Source organism: Bombina bombina, chromosome 5 (genome assembly GCF_027579735.1).
Source record: "Bombina bombina isolate aBomBom1 chromosome 5, aBomBom1.pri, whole genome shotgun sequence".
In the NCBI taxonomy this organism is placed as follows: Eukaryota; Metazoa; Chordata; class Amphibia; order Anura; family Bombinatoridae; genus Bombina; species Bombina bombina.
This window is the reverse complement of record NC_069503.1, coordinates 781,651,426-781,676,025: the sequence shown is the minus strand read 5'-3', so window position 1 is coordinate 781,676,025 and position 24,600 is coordinate 781,651,426.

Below are 24,600 nucleotides of genomic sequence, written 5' to 3'. Positions count from 1 at the left end.
AGTATCTCCATAAATACCAGCTTCCCACTTACTTCCTTGCTTGGTATTGTTCGTTTTGCAACTAGCTAAGCTGCATTCTGATTAGCTCTCCAGCACCAGAGTATCACGCCTGTATCACCCAGTCTACCTGTCTGATCTCTACACAGCGCAACCGGATCTGCCGCCTCTGTGATGTCACACGCCAAGCAGAGCGCTTGTCAGCTCTCCTCTCAAAGCACAACTGCTACATCCGAGCTGCCCTAAAAACACTGTTCTACCGAACCCTTTTTGCCTCAGATTACCAGGTACTAACTATACGTGTTACTTGTTTACTCATGTATTATTTGGCCAATCCTAATTTTTCTACTTTGCGCATAAAATCAGCTTAACACTGTGTTACTATTTTTACTCTGACTTCTAGCTCACAGTCAGGTTGCTGTTTCAATGTCTCCCCGCTAATGCTTATGAAGCCTTACCTACCTGTGAGCCATTATTCATATATCAACTGCAAACTGTGCCTGTTGAGCTATTACACATTGCTTTGGGGTAATGCCTATGTAACTGCTCTCTGTACACAATTCGTTACAATTACTTATTATACTACTAACTCAGTGGCTGTGGTCCAATCCATACTCTGTTTTGTTGCAGGCATACTTGTGAGCCTGACAGTGCCAGGCGTACTTGCCAACTAGTGCCACCACTCATATCTGTTGTAACAGTATTGTAAAATTAAAAAAAAAAAAATTTGACTGTGAAACATCAGTCTGCTAGTGTAATCTAATTGCAGTTGCCTGCCTGCCAGCATGTGTGCCAGGCCCACTTGCCAACTAGTGCCACCACTCATATCTGTTGTAACAGTAGTTTAAAAAATTTTTAAAAACTTTTTGACTGTGAAACATCAGTCTGCTAGTGTAATCTAATTGCAGTTGCCTGCCTGCCAGCATGTGTGCCAGGCTTACTTGTCAACTAGTGCCACCACTCATATCTGTAGTAACAGTAGTGTAAATTTAAGAAAAAAACTTTTTTGACTGTGAAACATCAGTCTGCTAGTGTAATCTAATTGCAGTTGCCTGCCTGCCTGCCAGCATGTGTGCCAGGCCCACTTGCCAACTAGTGCCACCACTCATATCTGTTGTAACAGTAGTGTAAATTTAAAAAAAAAAACTTTTTTGACTGTGAAACATCAGTCTGCTAGTGTAATCTAATTGCAGTTGCCTGCCTGCCTGCCAGCATGTGTGCCAGGCCCACTTGCCAACTAGTGCCACCACTCATATCTGTTGTAACAGTAGTGTAAATTTAAAAAAAAAAACTTTTTTGACTGTGAAACATCAGTCTGCTAGTGTAATCTAATTGCAGTTGCCTGCCTGCCAGCGTGTGTGCCAGGCTTACTTGCCAACTAGTGCCACCACTCATATCTGTAGTAACAGTAGTGTAAATTTAAGAAAAAAAACTTTTTTGACTGTGAAACATCAGTCTGCTAGTGTAATCTAATATAAGTTGCCTGCCTGCCAACGTTTGTGCCAAGCCCACTTGCCAACTATTGTCACTACTCTTATCTGTTGTAACAGTAGTGTAAATTTAAAAAAAAAACTTTTTTGACTGTGAAACATCAGTCTGCTAGTGTAATCTAATAGCAGTTGCCTGCCTGCCACTGCAAGCGTGTGTGCCAGGCCCACTTGCCAACTAGTGCCACCACTCATATCTGTTGTAACAGTAGTGTAAAATTAAAAAAAAAAACTTTTTTGACTGTGAAACATCAGTCTGCTAGTTTAATCTAATTGCAGTTGCCTGCCTGCCAGTGTGTGTGCCAGGCCCACTTACCAACTAGTGCCACCACTCATATCTGTTGTAACAGTAGCGTAAATTTAAAAAAAAAACTTTTTTGACTGTGAAATATCAGTCTGCTTGTGTAATCTAATTGCAGTTGCCTGCTTGCCAGCGTGTGTGCCAGGCTCACAGCGTTTACTGTGCCCACTTGCCCAGTGCCACCACTCATATCTTGTTAAATAGTAGTGTTAGTGTACATTTAAAAAATTGACAGGCAGAGGCAGGCCACCCCGCAGGTGCCGTTGAGGTCGTGGTGCTGTGATTCCCTTTGACCCTACAATAATGCCCAGTGCTCAGAGGCCACGTACCATGAACGCTAAAAGTTCTGAGGAGGACCTAGTTGACTGGCTAACACAGGACACCCAATCTTCTTCAGCTTCCGCTCGGAACCTTGACGCACCATCCACCTCCATCTTAGCTTCGGGAACCTCTCAAGTGACCACTCGCCCGCCTGCCGCCACCACCAACACTAGCACCACAGCCACTTCACTTGATCTGTCAGAGGAGTTATTGACACATCAGTTTGAAAACATGAGTGGTGCGCAACCATCATGGACAGATGATGTAGATAACAGTGATATGTCTCAGTCAGGCAGCATTACAGACATGGACGTACGGTGTGATGATGATGATGTTGTACCTGCTGCTGCTTCCTTTGTTGATTTGTCAGATACAAGTGAAGCGGTTGATGATGATGCGTCCGTGGATGTCACGTGGGTGCCCGCTAGAAGAGAAGAAGAGGGGGAAAGTTCAGATGGGGAGACAGAGAGGAGGAGGAGGAGGAGACAAGTTGGAAGCAGGGGGAGGTTGTTGCAAGAAGCTAGTGGCACAGTCAGACAGCATGCATCGGCACCCGGGGTCAGCCAGACAGCACGCAAATCAACGCATGCTGTTGCCACCACCAGAATGCCGTCATCGCAGAGCTCAGCAGTGTGGCATTTTTTTTTGTGTGTCTGCTTCTGACAACAGCGATGCCATTTGCAACCTGTGCCAAAAGAAACTGAGTCGTGGGAAGTCCAACACCCACCTAGGTACAACTGCTTTGCGAAGGCACATGATCTCACATCACAAACGCCAATGGGATGAACACATAAGTAGAAGCAGCACACAAAATCAAAGCCACCATCCTCCTCCTGGTCCAGCATCTTCAGCCATGTCAACCACTGCTGTCCTCCTTGCCCCCTCTCAACCTTTCGCCACTCCATCTCTCTTCCATAGCAGTTCCTGTTCATCTGCCCACAGTCAGGTGTCTGTCAAGGACATGTTTGAGCATAAGAAGCCATTTTCCCAAAGTCACCCCCTTGTCCGGCGTCTGACAGCTGGCTTGTCTGAACTCTTAGCCCGCCAGCTTTTACCATACAAGCTGGTGGAGTCTGAGGCATTCCAAAAATTTGTAGCTATTGGGACACCGCAGTGGAAGGTACAGGCCGAAATTTCTTTTGCACAAAAGGCAATCCCCAACCTGTACTCGATTGTGCGAAAGGAAGTAATGGCATGTCCGGCACACAGTGTTGGGGCAAGGATCCATCTGACCACTGATAGCTGGTCTGTAAAGCATGGTCAGGGCAGGTATATCACCTACACTGCGCATTGGGTAAACCTGCTGACGGCTGCCAAGCATGGAATGCGTGGCTCTGCAGAGGAGTTGGTAACCCCGCCACGACTTTCGTGCAGGTCTGCTGCCACCTCCTCTACTCCTCCTACTTCATCCTCTTCCATAATCTCCTCGGCTGAGTCCTCTTCTGCTGCTGTGTTTTGCTCCACATCAACGGCACTCACCCAGCTCCGCAGGTACTATTCCACATCCCGGATACGGCAGTGTCACGCTTTCTTGGGGTTGACTTGCCTGAAAGCAGAGAGTCACACTGGAACAGCACTCCTGTCCGCCCTGAACGCACAGGTGGATCAGTGGCTGACTCCGCACCAACTGGAGATCGGCAAAGTGGTTTCTGACAACGGATGTAATTTGTTGGCGGCATTGAAAATGGGCAAGTTGACACATGTGCCGTGCATGGCACATGTGTGTAATCTGATCGTACAATGCTTTGTGCATAAGTACCCAGGCTTACAGGATGTCCTGAAGCGGGCCAGGAAGGTGTGTGGCCATTTCAGGCGTTCCTACACGGCCATGGCGAATTTTGCAGATATCCAGCGGCAAAACAACATGCCAATGAGGTGCTTGATTTGCGACAGCCCGACACGTTGGAATTCAACACTCCTAATGTTCGACCACCTGCTCCAAAAATAAAAAGCCGTTAACGAGTATTTGTATGACCGGGGTGCTAGGACAGCCTCTGCGGAGCTGGGGATTTTTTTGCCATGTTACTGGACGCTCATGCGCAATGCCTGTAGGCTCTTGCGTCCTTTTGAGGAGGTGACTAACCTAGTCAGTCACACCGAAGGCACCATCAGCGACATCATACCATTTGTTTTCTTCCTGGAGCGTGCCCTGTGAAGAGTGCTGGATCAGGCTGTAGATGAGCGTGAAGAGGAAGAGTTGTGGTCACCATCACCACCAGAAACAGCCTTATCAGCATCGCTTGCTGGACCAGCGGTAATGCTGGAAGAGGATTGTGAGGAAGAGGAGTCAGAGGAGGAATGTGGCTTTGAGGAGGAGGAGGAGGAAGACCAACCACAACAGGCATCCCAGGGTGCTCGTTGTCACCTATCTGGTACCCGTGGTGTTGTATGTGGCTGGGGGGAAGAAGATACCTTCAGTGAGATCACTGAGGACGAGGAATGGGACTTGAGTAGCTCGGCATCCAACCTTGTGCAAATGGGGTCTTTCATGCTGTTGTGCCTGTTGAGTGACCCTCGTATAAAAAAGCTGAAGAAGAAGGACCTGTACTGGGTGTCCACGCTACTAGACCCCCGGTATAAGCATAAAGTGCCTGAAATGTTACCAAATTCCTGCACGTCGGAAAGGATGCAGCAGTTCCAAAATAAATTAAAAAGTATGCTTTACAAAGCGTATAAGGGTGATGTCACAGCACAACGGGAATCTAACAGGGGAAGAGGTGAAAGTAATCCTCCGACTCCCTTGACCACGCCAGCAAGGACAGGACACTTTACAGTGGTGTTGTTGATGGAGGACATGTGGAGCTTTTTAACTCCTATGCATCGCCACAGCCCTTCGGGGTCCACCCTCAGAAAACAACTCGACCGACAGGTAGCAGACTATCTCGCCTTAACTGCAGATCTCGACACTCTGAATAGCGATGAACCCCTTGACTACTGGGTGTGCAGGCTTGACCTGTGGCCTGAGCTATCCCAATTTGTGATAGAACTTCTGGCCTGCCCCGCTTCAAGTGTCCTGTCAGAAAGGACCTTCAGTGCAGCAGGAGGTATTGTCACTGAGAAGAGAAGTCGCCTAGGTCAAAAAAGTCTAGATTACCTCACCTTTATTAAGATGAATGAGGGATGGATCCCGAAGGGACTGACATAGGGCGATACATTAGAGTAAAAAAGGCCTGATGAGATGATCTGCCTTGGGCTATAAATGGTCCACAAGCTGCTGTATGTTATCATCGAATGCCGGATGACTTGCGTGACTTATCCGCCACCAACTAGGGTTGAAGCTGCAATGTTTTAGGGCACTTTCTGCCAGGGAAACAAACATCAGTTTTTCTGGCCGCTGCTACAGCAGCGGCTGCAACAATACCTCATTTTTCAGGCATGTGTACATGCCAAATTTTTCTGGCCTCTGGTGCTGCACTGTGGCCTAACAGGGATTAAACTGATAGGAATAGTACTACTTAACACACCACTCCTATCTGGTGGCACATTAGATTGCACGCACAGTGCCCCAATATTTGAAGTATGAGGACCGACCAAGCATCTTTTTCCATCTCCTGGATCCTAAAATCCATGCCATATACACGTCCCCTGATAGGGGACGTAACAGGGATTAAAGTGATAGGAATAGTAATACTTAACACACCCCTCCCATCTGGTGGCACAGTAGATTGCACGCACAGTGCCCCAATATTTGAAGTAGGAGGACCGACAAAGCATCTTTTCCATCTCCCGGTTCCTAAAATCCATGCCATATACACGTCCCCTGATAGGGGACGTAACAGGGATTAAACTGATAAGAATAGTACTACTTAACACACCACTCATATCTGGTGGCACAGTAGATTGCATGCGGTGCTCTGACAAAATGCAGAAGGACATTTGGCAGACGGACATTTGGCCGACAGGCAAAAAGCAAAAGAATGTTCCGATTTCGGCCCAGGGCAGATACGTTCCAGAGTGCTCTGTTCTAATCAGAGCCTCGGGCGCCGCAACTGCCTCTGGGAACCTTACCATGCAGAACGTCTTGTAATTCTCTATCTGGGAAATGATCTATCTATAAAATCTATCTATTGATCTATCAAATCTATCTATCTATCTATCTATCTATCGTATCTATCAAATGTATCTATTGCATCTATTGCATCTTTCTATCTATCTGCGGTTGTGCAAATGGACTGTTTGCGGTTGTTTGCGGTGCGTTAAACAGGGAGTTTGGTCTGTCACTGTGAAGCGGGCATAACCCTTACACTACCTGATCGATAGAACATCATACCTGATGTTTTAAAGCACGTTATTCCAAACAATTTAGGAATGTTAGGTGATTTATGCCCTTTATGGATTAAAACCAGACACTGCATCAACTATGTAATTTTCCGTGGGAGTTTTGCCATGGATCCCCCTCTGGCATGCCACAGTCCAGGTGTTAGTACCCTTGAAACAACTTTTCCATCACTATTGTGGCCAGAAAGAGTCCCTGTGTGTTTTAAAATTCGCCTGCCTATTGAAGTCAATGGCGGTTCGCCCGTTCGCGAACACTTGCGGAAGTTTGCGTCCACCGTTTGCGAACGAAAAATTTTAAGTTCGCGACATCACTATTTATGAATTGAAGAAAGAGAAATTTGGAGAACTTGATATTTGCTCTCAAGATATACATATTTTATGTTGACCGCAGTGTGGATTGTTTTGATTCATATTCATATTGTCATTTATTTTGTATGATAATTGCTATTTTTTTTTCTGATATCTTGTGCAATATTTTTGATCTACATATTTCAATGTGATATGCTATGTTAAAGTCTAGACCTAGTGATATTGAGCTCAATATTTAGATTTTTTTTGTATACCGGTATACTTTACATGGCCATATCTCCCTAAGGCCTAGATTTAGAGTTCGGCGGTAGCCGTCAAAACCAGCGTTAGAGGCTCCTAACGCTGGTTTTGGCCGCCCGCTGGTATTTGGAGTCAGTGATTAAAGGGTCTAACGCTCACTTTACAGCCGCGACTTTTCCATACCGCAGATCCCCCTACGCCATTTGCGTAGCCTATCTTTTCAATGGGATCTTCCTAACGCCGGTATTTAGAGTCGTTTCTGCAGTGAGCGTTAGAGCTCTAACGACAAGATTCCAGCCGCCTGAAAATAGCAGGAGTTAAGAGCTTTCTGGCTAACGCCGGTTTATAAAGCTCTTAACTACTGTACCCTAAAGTACACTAACACCCATAAACTACCTATGTACCCCTAAACCGAGGTCCCCCCACATCGCCGACACTCGATTAAAAATTTTAACCCCTAATCTGCCGACCGCCACCTACGTTATACTTATGTACCCCTAATCTGCTCCCCCTAACACCGCCGACCCCTGTATTATATCTATTAACCCCTAACTTGCCCCCCACAACGTCGCCGCAAGCTACTTAAAATAATTAACCCCTAATCTTCCGACCGCAAATCGCCGCCACCTACGTTATCCCTATGTACCCCTAATCTGCTACCCCTAACATCGCCGACCCCTATGTTATATTTATTAACCCCTAATCTGCCCCCCTCAACGTCGCCGACACCTACCTACACTTATTAACCCCTAATCTGCCGAGCGGACCTGAGCGCTACTATAATAAAGTTATTAACCCCTAATCCGCCTCACTAACCCTATCATAAATAGTATTAACCCCTAATCTGCCCTCCCTAACATCGCCGACACCTACCTTCAATTATTAACCCCTAATCTGCCGACCGGAGCTCACCGCTATTCTAATAAATGTATTAACCCCTAAAGCTAAGTCTAACCCTAACACTAACACCCCCCTAAGTTAAATATAATTTTTATCTAACGAAATAAATTAACTCTTATTAAATAAATAATTCCTATTTAAAGCTAAATACTTACCTGTAAAATACATCCTAATATAGCTACAATATAAATTATAATTATATTATAGCTATTTTAGGATTAATATTTATTTTACAGGCAACTTTGTAATTATTTTAACCAGGTACAATAGCTATTAAATAGTTAAGAACTATTTAATAGTTACCTAGTTAAAATAATAACAAATTTACCTGTAAAATAAATCCTAACCTAAGATATAATTAAACCTAACACTACCCTATCAATAAAATAATTAAATAAACTACCTACAATTACCTACAATTAACCTAACACTACACTATCAATAAATTAATTAAACACAATTCCTACAAATAAATACAATTAAATAAACTATCTAAAGTACAAAAAATAAAAAAGAACTAAGTTACAGAAAATAATAAAATATTTACAAAGATAAGAAAAATATTACAACAATTTTAAACTAATTACACCTACTCTAAGCCCCCTAATAAAATAACAAAGCCCCCCAAAATAAAAAATTCCCTACCCTATTCTAAAATACAAATATTACAAGCTCTTTTACCTTACCAGCCCTGAACAGGGCCCTTTGCGGGGCATGCCCCAAGAATTTCAGCTCTTTTGCCTGTAAAAAAAAACATACAATACCCCCCCCCAACATTACAACCCACCACCCACATACCCCTAATCTAACCCAAACCCCCCTTAAATAAACCTAACACTACCCCCCTGATGATCTTCCTACCTTGTCTTCACCATGCCAGGTTCACCGATCCGTCCTGGCTCCAAGATCTTCATCCAACCCAAGCGGGGGCTAGACATCCACTGAAGAAGTCCAGAAGAGGGTCCAAAGTCTTCCTCCTATCCGGCAAGAAGAGGACATCCGGACCGGCAAACATCTTCTCCAAGCGGCATCTTCTATCTTCTTCCATCCGATGACGACCGGCTCCATCTTGAAGACCTCCAGCGCGGATCCATCCTCTTCTTCCGACGACTAGACGACAAATGACGGTTCCTTTAAGGGACGTCATCCAAGATGGCGTCCCTCGAATTCCGATTGGCTGATAGGATTCTATCAGCCAATCGGAATTAAGGTAGGAATTTTCTGATTGGCTGATGGAATCAGCCAATCAGAATATAGTTCAATCCGATTGGCTGATCCAATCAGCCAATCAGATTGAGCTCGCATTCTATTGGCTGTTCCGATCAGCCAATAGAATGCGAGCTCAATCTGATTGGCTGATTGGATCAGCCAATCGGATTGAACTATATTCTGATTGGCTGATTCCATCAGCCAATCAGAAAATTCCTACCTTAATTCCGATTGGCTGATAGAATCCTATCAGCCAATCGGAATTCGAGGGACGCCATCTTGGATGACGTCCCTTAAAGGAACCGTCATTCGTCGTCTAGTCGTCGGAAGAAGAGGATGGATCCGCGCTGGAGGTCTTCAAGATGGAGCCGGTCGTCATCGGATGGAAGAAGATAGAAGATGCCGCTTGGAGAAGATGTTTGCCGGTCCGGATGTCCTCTTCTTGCCGGATAGGAGGAAGACTTTGGACCCTCTTCTGGACTTCTTCAGTGGATGTCTAGCCCCCGCTTGGGTTGGATGAAGATCTTGGAGCCAGGACGGATCGGTGAACCTGGCATGGTGAAGACAAGGTAGGAAGATCATCAGGGGGGTAGTGTTAGGTTTATTTAAGGGGGGTTTGGGTTAGATTAGGGGTATGTGGGTGGTGGGTTGTAATGTTGGGGGGGGGGGGGTATTGTATGTTTTTTTTTACAGGCAAAAGAGCTGAAATTCTTGGGGCATGCCCCGCAAAGGGCCCTGTTCAGGGCTGGTAAGGTAAAAGAGCTTGTAATATTTGTATTTTAGAATAGGGTAGGGAATTTTTTATTTTGGGGGGCTTTGTTATTTTATTAGGGGGCTTAGAGTAGGTGTAATTAGTTTAAAATTGTTGTAATATTTTTCTTATGTTTGTAAATATTTTATTATTTTCTGTAACTTAGTTCTTTTTTATTTTTTGTACTTTAGATAGTTTATTTAATTTTATTTATTTGTAGCAATTGTGTTTAATTAATTTATTGATAGTGTAGTGTTAGGTTAATTGTAGGTAATTGTAGGTAGTTTATTTAATTATTTTATTGATAGGGTAGTGTTAGGTTTAATTATATCTTAGGTTAGGATTTATTTTACAGGTAAATTTGTTATTATTTTAACTAGGTAACTATTAAATAGTTCTTAACTATTTAATAGCTATTGTACCTGGTTAAAATAATTACAAAGTTGCCTGTAAAATAAATATTAATCCTAAAATAGCTATAATATAATTATAATTTATATTGTAGCTATATTAGGATTTATTTTACAGGTAAGTATTTAGCTTTAAATAGGAATCATTTATTTAATAAGAGTTAATTTATTTCGTTAGATAAAAATTATATTTAACTTAGGGGGGTGTTAGTGTTAGGGTTAGACTTAGCTTTAGGGGTTAATACATTTATTAGAATAGCGGTGAGCTCCGGTCGGCAGATTAGGGGTTAATAATTGAAGGTAGGTGTCGGCGATGTTAGGGAGGGCAGATTAGGGGTTAATACTATTTATGATAGGGTTAGTGAGGCGGATTAGGGGTTAATAACTTTATTATAGTAGCGCTCAGGTCCGCTCGGCAGATTAGGGGTTAATAAGTGTAGGCAGGTGTCGGCGACGTTGTGGGGGGCAGATTAGGGGTTAATAAATATAACATAGGGGTCGGCGATGTTAGGGCAGCAGATTAGGGGTACATAGGGATAACGTAGGTGGCGGCGGTTTACGGAGCGGCAGATTAGGGGTTAAAAGTGTAATGCAGGGGTCAGCGATAGCGGGGGCGGCAGATTAGGGGTTAATAAGTGTAAGGTTAGGGGTGTTTAGACTCGAGGTACATGTTAGAGTGTTAGGTGCAGACGTAGGAAGTGTTTCCCCATAGGAAACAATGGGGCTGCGTTAAGAGCTGAACGCTGCTTTTTTGCAGGTGTTAGGTTTTTTTTCAGCTCAAACAGCCCCATTGTTTCCTATGGGAGAATCGTGCACGAGCACGTTTTTGATGCCGGCCGCGTCCGTAAGCAACTCTGGTATCGAGAGTTGCATTTGCGGTAAATATGCTCTACGCTCCTTTTTTGGAGCCTAACGCAGCATTTGTTTGAACTCTCGATACCAGAGTTAAATTTATGGTGCGGCCAGAAAAAAACCCGCGGAGCGTTAACAGCCCTTTTACCGCCGAACTCCAAATCTAGGCCTTAGTTTTTTAGGATTACTCACAACTATTGGTGATTTGAACCTATATATGTATGCTCTTTATTGAGGACAATAAAGATTAAATAAATGTTTTGTTTTTCTCGGATCTGACCTGGCGACTCCCTGTGGTTTTTTATACAGCAATTTAATTTGGTTATTTTGGATGGTTATTAGTCTGTGCTGGATTAACCCATCTTCAAATTTATCTTATTTATATTATATTAATTTTATGTGGATTCCGTGCACTGGTTCACCTGCCGATATTGTGTTAGTCAGGTGATCCATTACTAAACACTTAATATCCTCTTTAGGGTACTATTTTATCTCCTATTTTCTGAACCCTTGTGGGGTTTTTTTCAGTTACCACGCTCAGAGGTGTAAATTTTAATTAGTGTGTAGTTGCAGGGTGCTACCGAGCCAGACTGGAGATATCGCAAGCATAGGTGAACGAGAGTGGGAGTTTGAGATCAATGAGACTTTCTTTATAGATTCTGAAAAAAGTGCTTTGGTTCAGCCATTTGGGTCAATTTTTCAAGATTATAAAAACCATAAGAATAATCTTATAAAACAACTTAAACTAAAATGGGAAATAACTAGTTTACAAAGATATATTGATAATAAGATGGTACCCCGAGGACTTAGATTGAGAAAAAAAACAGGACTTAATTTGAATAATCCTTTAACTGAAAACTTTAAACAAAAATGGGATGTGTCTCTCTGAATGTTCCTTTAATTTGATGAAACTAATTATTAATGAAACTCAGTTAAAATTAGATAATTTAAATGATAAAATTAAGGAATCAGAGTTAGCACTAGATAATTGGTCGACTAATCAAGATTCTAAAAAATTAAAAGATGAAATATTGATGGAGACTAGGAAATTGCAGGAGGAGACCAAATCAAGAAAGAGAAGGAAATTCCTGAGAGATCTGTTAGATTATAAAGAGGATAAAGTGTATGAATAAACGACTAGATATACTTCAGAATCTTCTGAATCTGAAAAGTCGGGTTCAGATAGTCAGTCCTATAGAGGGAGACTGCAGCGTAGAAAGAGGAATTTTTTGGTCAGGGGCCCCCAAGGGACAAAAGAAAAACCAGGAGAGGTGGGTGTAAACACAAAAAAGGCAAATGGCAAGACAGGTGGGTATACCCTACGGATCTCTCAGAATACAGAAAAATAGAATCAGTAATTGAAGATGAATAAAAAAAGTAGTGAATTTGTCTGAGAAAATTTTGGAGTCACCATATCTCCAGCTTTTGAAGAAAGGCTTGACATTCTGTCCCACCAATAAATTGGATATATTTCCTGTTACCAAGGATTTACATATGTTTGCTAGGAAAGTTGTTCTTAAAAATCTTTATATGAACAAACCAGATATTACTAAATTAGATATGCATGACAAAAAAACTTTGAGTGATCTATAAACATTATTGCAAGCTAATTGTGAGGAAGATTCACAAGGTCAGTTATCTGTGTCAATTGGATTTAGTAATTTAAAACCCAAATTAAAAAAAGATATTAAAAATCTGGATGTTAATTGGATTTCTAAAAATAATTTAAATAAGGAGGAACTTGATGCATTAAATTAACTGATGACTGATAATAGCATCATAATTAAGCCATCGGACAAGGGTGAGAATGTGGTGATTCTGAAAAAAAACAGGATTATGTCAATGAATGTCTAAGACAATTAAATATAAAAAAACAATATGAATTAATAAAAAAAGATCCTACTTTTGAGTACAAAATTACGTTAGACAAGATTCTGTTACAAGCTTTTAGTGAAGGAATAATAAATAACAATGAATATCAGTATATGAAAAATTAGTTCCCGGTGGTCCCCATGTTTTATACAATCCCAAAGCTACACAAAAATAAACATCACCCCCCCGGGAGACCCATAGTGGCAGGGATAAATGGTTTATGTGAAAATGTAGGCAGATACATAGACTGGTGTTTACGCCCACACCTTCTGTCCTTACCATCTTATGTGAAAGATACCAGAGATGTGCTTAAGAAATTGGACAATATCAGTGTTAGTACTACGACAATTTTGGTCTCTATAGATGTAGAGGCGTTATATTCTTGTATTCCTCATAATCAAGGGATTGAAGCATGTAAATATTATTTGACACAAAGAGGTACACAATATGAGAAACACACTGACTTTGTCCTTACGCTCCTTAGTTTCATGTTGGAGCATAATTATTTTCTATTTGATAGGAAGTATTATAGACAGTTAATAAGCACAGCCATGGGGGCATGTTGTGCCCCCACATATGCCTGTCTTTACTTAGGCATGTGGGAGGCCAATACCATATTAGATGTACTGCACAATATGAACCAATGATTGATCTCTGGGCACGTTATATTGATGATGTGCTGCTCCTTTGGAACGGCACTGAAGAAAACCTCCATTCTTTCATGCAAAATTTAAACAATAACTCTTTTAACTTAAAATCTACGTATGAACATAGTGTTAGTGAATTAACCTTTCTTGATCTGAAAATTATGAAGAAGGGCAATGTTCTAGTCACTGAATCTTATAGGAAACCAACGTCGGCAAATACATTACTGTTAGCTAGTAGTCATCATCCAAAAACTCAGATTGAATCTATTCCTGTGGGGCAGTTTCTTAGGCATCGTAGAAACTGCTCCACAGATGATGGATTCAAATCTCAAGCAGTTGATCAAACAAAAAGGTTTGTAGCTAGAGGTTATTCGACAAAATGTATCAAGGAGGGATATAAAAGAGCCAAGGCATCAGATAGAGAAACTTTATTGTATAGGGATAAGCAATGTAAACTGCAGATTAAATGATATACTTCAGTATATAATGATAGATGGCAAGATATAAGAGACATTTTAAGGACACATTGGAATTTGCTCACTATAGACTCAGAGGTTAAAGAAATTGTGGGGGAATTTCCCTCATTAACTGCAAAGAAAGCGCCTTCATTGAAAGATAAACTTGTAGCCAGTCATTTTGTAAATACAAATGTTAATGAGAACTGGTTAGCAAAAAAGAATAAAGAGAATGGATCCTTTATTTGTAGAAAATGTATCATATGTAAGTTCATGATTAAAGGAGATAAAATTGTGAATTTGGAAGGAAGAGCATTTAAAATAAAGGGACACATAACATGCAAAAGTATAGGAGTGGTATATATGGTGACCTGTACTTGTCCGAGATTTTATATAGGAAAAACATACAGGGAATTACATGAAAGGATTAAAGAGCATAGGAGAGACATTTTGAATGAAAATATTAAAACTAGTGGCATTGCTCGACATTTTCAGGAACATCATAATAGAGTAGATACAGACCTAAAATGGATGGGTTTGGAGTTGATAGATCTAAAGGATAGGGGTGGAGATATTGATCAACTATTATTGAAGGCAGAATGTAAATGGATATATAATATGAATTCATTAAAACCAAATTGCCTAAATGAAGAAATTAATTATGCTCCTTTTCTTAATTAGATAACTGTAAATTATGCTCCTGTTCTATACTAGATGACTGTAGATAATGAGTTCTTATATTAATACTATAAAAATTCAAAATAATTAAGATACTTAATTATTTGTGCATACCTGTATATGCTTCCTGTCTTAATTAAATGACTGTAGATAATGAGTTCCCATGTTAATACTATAAATATTAAAAACAATAAAGATATTTAATGGTATGTGTATACCTATAAATTCTCTTTAATAATAGGGTCACAACAATAAAGACAACTCAGTGTTGTATGGTGGAAGTTTGAAATAGACAGCATATGGGAAAGTCTTCCAAATAAATAGTCCCTATTATAATTTGCGTTTAAGTTAGTTTGGTATAGGATTTCCACTCTCTGTTTTTATGAATTTAATTCATATAGATATAGGTTTAAAGGTTTGTTTGTTAATAAAGTACAACTAATATGTGTGAGTATGTTGAGTATTCCTATTTAGCATATTTCACTGGATCTAATTATTAAGATGGCTATATAAGTTGCTTGCATGCAACAAAGATTATGACGCTTGAAAAAGTCCGACACAAATTAAGGGTGAAACGCGCGTAGTGTGAAGGTCACGACTCTGTGAAGCTGGAGGCGTGGGATGCCAACTTTGGAGGATCTTGGCCTTCACCGGTATAACAGGTGTCTTGGAGCGGACAGGTGTCTTTGAGCGGACCGCACAGCTTATCGGTGTGAGAGACGGAGGGGCAGCTCTGACCGCAGTATCGTTTAAGGACTGCATAAATTCGGTCTGGTGAGCTGTAGGCTGTTTAAGCCTTGAATAACCCGGTCTTTTGTACATATACTAATAGACGCTGTGCTGATTTCTTGCTATCCTCTGCTGTACTTGGGATACCTTGTGCTTCATTGTCTGTCTTTTTGCTCTATCAAGAGCCTATGCTATAACAAGTTTCTGCAATATATTTCTAACAAGAGACTCTGTGCTTAACATTTTCTTTGCATTGCTTTGCTTTGCTATGGAACTGTGAGATATATATATCTTGGCTCTACAACAGCATAGTTTCTGCAATGCTTATCTAATAAGTGACTCTGGGCTTAACAACTTCCCTTGCTTTGCTTTGCTATGGAATTGTCATTTATGAATTGAAGCAAGAGAAATTTGGAGAACTTTATATTTGCTATCAAGATATACATATGACCACACATCTAGGCAATATTAATATAAATGAAAACACAAGACAAAACTTTGGGGGAAAAAGGCCGCAGCCTGCGTTTATTATTTTAAATAATAGATAAACTTTATTAAACCACAATAACATTTAAAAGGTGCTTGTCCCATAAAATCACGTGCCTTCCACTGGCGCTCGGCCAGGCACGCCCACATACTTAACCTCTCCCCATACCTGAGGAGGTACCCATAATAATTAAATATAACTTAGCGGCTAGCACCCCGCTTTAGCTGCGACAACCACTTACCAAATCCAGGGAGGGAGGGAGGGGGCTTTTCTTCACAGGTCTTCACTCCTGCTCGGCTACAAAACAAGTGAGCGACGGCTCACGTGACCACGCCCGTAATGCCTAGCGTGAGGTCATTAGCCCCTCCTCACGTAGGCACTGCTCCGGGGCTTTATTGACCACACATCTAGGCAATATTAATATAAATGAAAACACAAGACAAAACTTTGGGGGAAAAAGGCCGCAGCCCGCGTTTATTATTTTAAATAATAGATAAACTTTATTAAACCACAATAACATTTAAAAGGTGCTTGTCCCATAAAATCACGTGCCTTCCACTGGCGCTCGGCCAGGCACGCCCACATACTTAACCTCTCCCCATACCTGAGGAGGTACCCATAATAATTAAATATAACTTAGCGGCTAGCACCCCGCCACTGCTCGAAAAGACCTTCGAGCACCAACCCACAGGGCTAAGGCCTTCTTTACCCCTTCGCTCAAGTTAAAATTAAAAAGATGCAGGCCAATTTTGTTAAGGTGAACACCATCTTTTAAGAAGAAGCAGCTTCCAGACTCACCTTCAAACTCCACATGCCTTAAACCGAAGCCACCCAATTTTGCCACAAAGCTTGTGATAGTTCTATTAATCTTTTTTCGGGAAGAGTCCAATCTTTTCACATCCCATGCAGACCTCCACGCTAATCTGCACTCAATGTCGGACCAAATAATCATTATCTCAGGTAACAATTCTTTTAACCTACAAATATCTCTTTTGATCATATCAATAAAGTCTTTTTGTGCCATAAACCCCAAATCATTACCCCCAACATGAATAATTAAAATCTCAGGTGGGTGAAACAATCTAGCCCAACTAATCACTTTAAATAGTAACTGGTCCCATTTCATACCCCTAATCCCAAACCACTTAATCAATACTTTTTCAGATGAACAGTTAAGCTGCAGCCCTGAATCTCTTAATGCAGCCTCTTTTCTTGCCCAGTATATGTAAGAATGCCCCACGATCCAACAATGAATGGGACCTGCTGGAATAAAAAACTATAGCTATAACTTATCAACAAGCTCCGGTCTCACATATAACTTGAAACATTCAGACTTCCATCTCCCAATCTTTTTAACTGAATTAACATTCAAACCAGAAATACTAGCTTCCGTCGCTGCCCCAATTCGAAATGAATGACAACCAAATTCACTACTGTTCAAACCAATCCTTTCTAACGCTTTTTTCAATACTGATTCAAATTGAAAACGAGATAAAAATGTGCCGTCCTCGTGCACCAATAAAGGAATGCCATCAATAACTTTTCTAACCTTAAAAAATTCCCTAACTGCCGTAACTGGGCAGCACAAACCCCCAATCTCATTCAAACAAACCCAACAACCCTTACCTACTTGATCCGTTTTAGACTTCTTTAGCCAAATTAAAACTTCATGCGGGTTCAAAACTACATCCCTATAGCGCAAGCCCCCGCAGTTCCACCTGTTAGCGGATACCAACTCTGAAATCCTAAAAGCACCAAAGAATGCCAGCAAAAAGGCCACCCTAAATAACAAAACTTCAAATTGGGAAAAACAAACAAAGGGCAACACTTTAACCAATTCGACAACAATAGCGAAGACCAAAGGTCTTCTATTATCCACTGATACTTTACCCCTAATTAAACTCCTAATAGCCATTCTCACAGAAAAATTTTTGGACAGATCGACCCAGCCCAACAGGTTAAACAAAAAAGACAAAGCCGCCATATTCCTTTGCACCACCGATTTAGATGAACCCTTCACTCTCCATTCTTCAATCCAGTCTAATAAAAGGAATTCCTCTTTGTCCCCTTCAAAAACAGATAATTTGTTCAACCACTGAACCCAGACAGGAAGGTAGGCTTTCCAGGTACTAGGAGCTAAGGCTCCCCTCACATATTTTAGCAATCTAGGAAGTTCAAACGCCACATCTCTTCCGGGCAAGGAAAACCGATTTCTTCCGCCTCTGGCACAGCCTCCCGGAATCTCCGCCACTGAAAACGAGAAAGAGCGTCAGCCCCAACATTCTCCTTTCCAGGAACATGAATAGCTCTAAAAAAGACATTATGCTTCATACATTCAAAAACGAACATCCTCAGCAATCCAATCACTGGTTTAGAACTAGATGACAGGCGATTGATTGCAAAAACAACCCCCATGTTATCAGAATGAAATACCACCTTTCTATTCTCGAATTCGACACCCCAAATTTTTAAGGCTACCACTAATGGAAATAATTCCAGAAAAACCAGATTTTTTGTTAGACCTACCTCAGTCCAATATTCAGGCCACGCGCCAGCACACCATTTGTTTCCAAATATGGCTCCAAAACCAAGAGCCCCTGAAGCGTCAGTGAATAAATGAAGTTCACTATCTAAAATTTCCATCGTCTGAATTAAAGATTTGCCATTAAATTCCTTTAAAAAGGCTTTCCAAACTCTCAAATCTTCTTTTACCTGATAAGATAATCGAATTCGGAAATGGGGAATTTTAACTCCCACAGTGGCTAAAGATAACCTTCTGCAAAAAATCCTACCAACGGGAATGATCTTACATGCAAAATTCAGTTTACCCACTAGGGACTGAATCTCTCTCAACGAAAGCTTCTTTCTCGCAAGAGCTAGGTTAATGGAAGACACAAGATCACTAATCTTGTCCTTAGGAAGTCTGCATTCCATAGAAACAGTGTCAATACCAATTCCGAGGAAATTAATCACATGAGAAGGACCCTCAGTTTTTTCATCAGCAACCGGGATCCCAAAATCCCTAGCTATCAGCATAAAAGAATCCATCAGGAATTGACATGATTGGGTACCTTCCGGACCCACAAACAAAAAATCATCCAGATAATGAGAAACGGATGACAAACCAGAAATCTGTTTTACAACCCATTCTAGAAAACAACTAAACTTCTCAAAATAAGAACAGGAAATAGAACAGCCCATTGGTAAGCATAGATCCACAAAATAGGAACCGTCCACAAAGCAGCCTAACAGATGATGACAAGATGGGTGGACTGGTAACAGCCTAAATGCTGATTCAATGTCCACTTTCGCCAACAAGGCATTTGGACCCGCCTCCCGAATCAAATCTAAAGCCTTATCAAAGGATGCATATCTGACTGCAGATAATTCTGGATCAATCCCATCATTCACTGAAAAACCTTTCGGGAAAGACAAATGATGAATCAATCTGAATTGATTCGGCATTTTTTTGGTAACCACTCCTAAGGGAGAGACACGCAAATTCTTAAAAGGAGGGGCCCTAAAGGGACCCGCCATCCTACCCAGCGAAATTTCTTTCTGAATCTTAGTCATCACTACTTCCGGAAAATCCGATGCTGATTTTAAGTTACCTGCAAAAACTGATTCAATCCCCTCAAAAAAGGGGATATAAAACCCAACTGAAAACCCCCTCAATAGAGTGTCCGCATCTGATCTTTTAGCTTTCTTCTTACCGTACAATTCTAACCACGGCGCCATCCTTTCGACTTTCACTGGCGTCTTGGCTTTGAATAGTACTTTCTCCTTTTGAGAGGGATTTACCTTTCTTAAAGCATTTTGCGCTAGAGTGGACTCCTCCACAAAAGGAGCACTCGTGCTTGTATTTACAAGCTGTTCCAAATTTACATGTTCCTTCATTGAATTGGAAGCAAAGCCCTTTTCTGAGGGCCACTGCTGATGATGATGCTGAGGAAGCATTACTTCCTCCTCCCGTAACACGAAAGGACTGAGACCTTAAAGGAGTCATAAGCTCCAACCATATCCCCATATCCCTATCGTCCCATCTCATTTCAGGACGAACTGCAAGACGTTGACGAAACTGTTCGTCGTATTTCCACCACGCAAGACCGCCATACGTGCGACAAGCACTGGCTATTTCATTAAGATAACAAAAGAGGGAAGAGCAAAGCTCGGGGTTCTTTTCACCAGCTACGCTTGCCAAAATACAAAAGGCAGTCGACCAATTAGATAAAGTTTTAGGCAGCTTCCTAAATTTCTTTTTACGCTCGTCTTCTTCTTTTTTAGAAGACTCACTCCTTACATCATCTTTGATGTCAAAAACTTGATCCACCGGAAGCAATGAGAAAATTTCAATAAACTCTCTCCGCCAAATCTTCTCTTTTATCTCTAAAGATAAATGAATGCCCAAAGGCCCGACCGAACATAAGCAAGGTCGTCTCAAAGCCTGATCAGATACCTTAGGGAGCCCTACCATACTTGCACTACTTAAAATTACCGAAGGAGCCTGCTCAGGAGGACCACCTCCTGAGGGCGCAATTTGCTGAACCCAAACACCGACCGGACCTGAAGTGCCCTCGGCACTCACCGGACCACTACTCTCCATCCTAGCAATTAAATCTTTCAAACCTTTTAACATCAGATCGCACCTTACATCAGACGCATTCGAATCATTCACATTAACACTTGAACTCTCACCTGCAGCATTGGACATTACAGGATTCTCCCTTGTAATGACCGTCTCCCTCCTTGCTTCCTGACGTGTTGATTCACTACCTTTTCTCTGTTTATCTCTTTCATTTTCTCTCCTTCTAACCGGAGTCCTAGACCTTCTGGGTCTCCCTCTTTCCCTTGATTGTTTATCCAATGAACCCCAAAGAGACGAATCGCCTAATTCTTTGCTTTGTCTGAACGTAATAGGCGAACGGGATCTCTCCCGCCGCCGTGAAACTGAACTCCTGGAACTTTTCTCCTGTCTCTTTCTTTCACTGTGGACTACCTGAGGCTGAGAGGATGCGTATTCCCTGTTAGCTAACCTTCTATCAAAAACACTAACACCCCTATCAACAGAGCCCCCCCTAAGGAAATCCCTATCACTATCATTACAGACCATAGTGTTAACCTTCGCTAAATTACTAGCCCTATTACCTTCAGAATTAACATTACCTGGAACTAACGCTCTAATTAACTGAGATACAATGTCTAAACTGTTTACCTGCTCAGACGCTGCTGGTCCTGGTAAAGTTGATTGTTCTTCCTCCTCTCCGAAATCACTGTACTGTTCGTCAATCCATAAAGAGTCTGCTTCCTCCTGTATCTTAGAAGGAAACGTATCACTGCTCCGGCCAGGTGTTATAAACTCAGGATGAATAGAATCTGAAGAAAAAGAAACGTTACCCTGCCTAGAATTAGCCTCACTATTTAAGATCCTACTAGTTCTATCGCTAACATTATGCTCCTTAAGAAACATCTCTCTAGCATTATCATCTAAAATGGCACATTCCCAATTTCTAAAACTCTCAGGCCTAACATCCCTCTCAGCGTTTTTTTCTCCTGGACCTGTAAAACAATGCTTTCTTTTTTCTAAAGCCTTTCTACCTGTTGGAGCAGAAGCTCCGACAGTAACTGGCTTATTCAATGTAGTATTCCTTGAGCTATTCTTGTTTGAAGAGTCTGTATTCGCTGTTCTAGGCTCACTAGCCGTTTTACCATGCCTGCCTACCTGACTAAAATGTTCTTCACCAAATTGTTGCTGCATTAAAAAAGGCTCATTAGCCGTAAACAAATCCTGGCCCCTGACGCTTAAAGCTTCCTCATAAACCAACTGTGATGTTTTATCCCTTACACCTTGACTAGCTTCTTTATCACGGCCTGTAATTACCTCAGGCCTAACTGCTGCACATGTTTCAAAATGCCCAACGTTACCTGGGCCTCCTCTGCCTAAAGGCCTAAGTGCCGTACTAATGTCCTGATGCGGTATTACAAAAGAGCCCCCATGTTGTCCAGCATTATTTTCATTAATAATACCCCCAGGCCTAAAGGCCGTACATTTGTCCTGATATGCCGCGCACCTTGGGCCTGGAGCCGTTATCCCCTGTTTTGGCGCCAAAATACTTACGTCCTCCGCCTCGCAAGGTTCCTCCTCACCTGCCGCCATCTCCGCTTCTTCCGACACCTCTTCATCCCATCGGACGAAAACAGCTCCTGAAAAAGAAGAAGAATTACCTGGTGCAGCTTCTCCCTGGGGAAACCGTGTTGCGTCCGTTCTGCTGATGTCTCCCGGTCCTGACCGATTTCCTGCAGCTCCTCTCCTTCTCACCGATGACGACCGCTGACCCGCTGAAGCTCTCGCCGCTTTTCCTCTACGACTCCCGGACTCCTGACGTCTTCCGGATGATGGACTTAGCCTTTCTGGCGGACGGGATCTCCTTGTCGGCCTGGATGGTTCACCGACCGCCGTGACGACTCCTCCGGTTCCTGCTTCCTCTTCAATCGCCAACCGCCTCCGGACCCAGTCTTCACCCTTCAACGACAACAGCTCCTGGACCGTCGAGAGGATCTTCTGCAACTCCGAAATGGTAAGTAGAAATTCACCGGCTTTTCTTCACAGGTCTTCACTCCTGCTCGGCTACAAAACAAGTGAGCGACGGCTCACGTGACCACGCCCGTAATGCCTAGCGTGAGGTCATTAGCCCCTCCTCACGTAGGCACTGCTCCGGGGCTTTATTTTTATGCTGACCACAGTGTGGATTGTTTTAATTCATATTCATATTGTCATTTATTTTGTATGATCATTGTTTTTTTTTGTTTTTTTTTATATCTTGTGCAATATTTTTGATCTACATATTTCAATGTGATTTGCTATGTTAAAGTCTAGACCTAGTGATATTGAGCTCAATATTTAGATTTTTTTGTATACCGGTATACTTTACATGGCCATATCTCCCTTAGTTTTTTAGGATTACTCACAACTATTGGTGATTTGAACCTATATGTGTATGCTCTTTATTGAGGACAATAATGATTAAATAAATGTTTTGTTTTTCTCTGATCTGACCTGGTGGCTCCCTGTGGGTTTTTACACAGCAATTTAATTTGGTTATTTTGGATGGTTATTAGTCTGTGCTGGATTAACCCATCTTCAAATTTATCTTATTTATATTATATTCATTTTATGTGGGTTCCGTGCACTGGTTCACCTGCCGGTATTGTGTTAGTCAGGTGATCCATTACTAAACACTTAATATCCTCTTTAGAGCGGGTACTATTTTATATCATATATATAGATAGATAGATAGATAGATACACACACACATACCTGTGTGTTTGTAAAATACAGGATTATCTTGCATCTGTGAACTCACAAAAAAAGTACACTATAAAATGGTAAATACCATTTTTAAGACATTGCAATAGTTGGTGTAATTCAATAATTCTTAATTACAACTTTTCATATCCAGAGTGTGCTACAAGTATGAGGAAAGTTTATCAAAGTTTTGAACAAACTGGTGTTGATGTGAATAATTATAAATAAGCAGTGCTTTTTTGTACAAGAAAAGATGCCGGTACTCAAAAAAAATGTGCTGGTATTCATTGATTATTGATTGATATATTCTGCTCAGTAACTTTGATAAAAGCAAAGGACAACATTATTTAGAATGTCTGATGTACTTTGCAGCCCCTCTTGTGAAAACTAGAGTATTTACATGATGATTACAAATTTTACCTGTTATGAGTTGGCAGAGATGGGGGTACTCAGTACCGGTGAGAACCCCCACACGAAAAGCCCTGAAAATAAGTATTATCTTTCCATTTGCAAACTGTAATATCAAAATATCAAATTGAATATAAATGTTCTTTTGCGTGAGTTATAATGTAAGTCTACTGCAATCAAGTATGGATTCACTACCAACATGCAAAAAAACATGGTAAAGCAATCAGGATTATGCACTAAAGTTAAACGATCAGCCTAATCCATACAATAGAAATCAGCAACGACAGGGTATTCCTGTAATTTATAAATTATAAGAGTATAAGACTGGTTTTCAAACCTAAATTCACCCTCCCTAACTGACCACATTTTGAGGATATTTGAACTAGAGCACAGGTGATATAATCAGCTGATTGCTAAACATGGTTATTTTACCTGCTCTCACTCAAGGTAATCCTGAAAACCTGGCCTGTTGGGAAGGCATAAGGGCAGGTTTGAAAGCCAGTGGTGTATGGTGAATCTAAAAAGTTAAAGTATTTATTTTATGTATTTAACAACTTAAAAGGACAGTCAACTCAAATTTTATTATTGTTTTAAAAGATAGATAATTCCCAGTTTTGCACTGAAAACATGGTTATAATAATACACTTTTTACCTCTGTGATTACCTTGTTTCTAAGCATATTCTGACTAGTGATGTCGCGAACAGTTCGCCGGAGAACAGTTCCCGGCGAACATAGCTTAGAGGTTTAGTGTTGCTGCTGCTGACATTATAGGGAAATAGATAGCTAGGCTAGTGTATTTAATGTCCACTACAGTCCTGAAGGACTCATCTAATCTCTGCCCTTTATTCAGGCTAGAACTCCAGTTGTTTTTTTTTTATTTGTAATTTTATTTGCATTTGCCTGGCTTTCAGCCTGTGTGTGAGGCTCACAGCATATACTGTGATTAGTGCCATCACTGATATCTG